General features: G+C 48.0%; 1 long non-coding RNA gene across 1 annotated transcript; it reads right to left on the bottom strand.

The window, feature by feature from the left end:
- Nucleotides 1–325: 325 nt before the first annotated feature.
- Nucleotides 326–1837, bottom strand: LOC115030287. Its single transcript, XR_003835873.1, has 2 exons — nucleotides 1103–1837; nucleotides 326–766 (listed from the first exon to the last, which is right to left on the bottom strand). It is a non-coding gene; the product is annotated as an uncharacterized LOC115030287 (long non-coding RNA).
- Nucleotides 1838–1843: the final 6 nt, after the last annotated feature.

Here is a 1843-nt window from a genome sequence, read left to right as displayed (position 1 = left end):
TCCTTGACATGTGTCACTCATTCACACCTTCAACACAGAATCAGATCAGTTGGGACAGATCCCATCACAGGGCTGAGAGATAAGATCAAACCACCACAACCAAACAATAGGATCTTCAGAGAACATTCTTCAGAGATGTGGAAAGGAGTCAGAATTAGAACCAAGTCACACTGCTTGTGTGAAATTCCAGCACTGGGGAAGCTGAAACAGAAAGGCTACAGTCTGGCCCTGGTGAGTGAGACTGGACTCACTGTGGTGGACTTTCCAAAAGTAAAGCTCAGAAGTTAGAGAGAAATGGTTTTATACATGGCTACCTGACACTGTCTTCTCACTTTGGTTCAGACTTTTATTGTTTATATTTGTTTCAGAACAAAGCATATTTCAGAAATTCTCACTCCAAGACACAGCTGCTCCTGCTACATATGGTATGTTCTGATGTACATCTTTTTGTGCCAGAGAATTCTCTTACAAGAAAAGAAGTCATTCTGACAACCAACCAGGTGCATGGTGTCAGCATGTCATCTTTCATATGACACAGATCTCAGAGATGCTACTGATAGTGAAGAATGACTGGGGACAGATAGGGACACTTTCATATTCTGTACTATGAAGACACACTTGTACTTCACACTGAGCAAAGGAAACAAAACGGACACCCTCTCATTTGTTTTGAGTTAACCTCCCAGGTATCTCTGAAGGAGTATAAGGTCGATTATCAGTAGAAATTAATTAGATTCTGAGTTCCAATGTGCCTGAGTCCAAACACCTGCAGAGGAGGAGAAAGCGGAGAAAGTAACAAGCAAACATCATATGAGAAGTGTCCTCATGTTGACCATCTGGCCAGAGAGGCAAAACAAAACGGAGCTCCGGGATTATTGGCTGTCTTTGCCTATGGCCCTATCTCCTCCTTATATATTCTGCTGGGTGAAGATGGCAGGGAATGCATGTCTGTAGGGTAACCTACTTTTTCAGACTGCAGGTTCTCTCTGGATAAACTAATTTTAAGATTCAAGNTCTTTATTCATTGGGTTCTCTTGACAGGTAGCAAGGACTAAAATCCGGACTCACTATCTTGGTGGCCACCCTTCCCCGTGAGCAGTACCCTGGTCTTGTATAATTCCCTGAGGCGGATGGCTTCTGGGGACTTGATCCCAGCGTCGCGTCCTCCGGTCTGCTCAAGAAATTTGCCTCTTTCCTCTGTCACAGCTGTGAAAGTCCACTTGTCTCTAGATCTCCAAGCACCGGAAGCGCTCCTTCAATGTAAGCCACAACCACGCCAGATCCCCGTTTCCACCCAAGAGCACACTCGGTAAACTGAGTCTCGAAAGCTCTGATAAATTGTGACTCCCGTCTTGGTGAATATTTTTCTTTTTCACAGGAAAAGGGTGTTCAACACAGGCTAAGAACAAGGCTGACACCACCATACCTCAGCTTCTAGGCCCGACCAGTGGGGGCTTTTCCACCTCCGAAACCGGAACAAAATAGAGTTAGTTCTCCTTGTCCTCCGCCAGCAGCTCCTAGCGGTACTAGGAGTCCGCTCCACTTCCATATTAGAGCCAGGAGCACGCCCACCGGAAACTGGGAGCCTCGGCGCCGGTCCACCTATCAAACATTAAGCACTTCCGGAAGTAGAGAGCTAAGTTTCCTAGGGGACGATCTTCTGATACGGACGTAGGATGCAGGGTGAGTTCCGCCCTGTAGCTCTTTCNCTGCGGACNGTTTTGCGGGCGAAGTACGCGTGCCTTTGCCCGTGTTTGTCGCGAGCCCTCCCAGGCCGCGGGTGGAGAGCGACTTGGTCTCAGGAGCGCGGCTCTGGACGGAAGCCCGCTCGGCTGTGCGCGCC

Source organism: Mus caroli, unplaced genomic scaffold (genome assembly GCF_900094665.2).
Source record: "Mus caroli unplaced genomic scaffold, CAROLI_EIJ_v1.1 scaffold_22032_U1_1, whole genome shotgun sequence".
NCBI lineage: Eukaryota > Metazoa > Chordata > Mammalia > Rodentia > Muridae > Mus > Mus caroli.
This window is presented reverse-complemented; position numbering and strand designations above follow the sequence as displayed.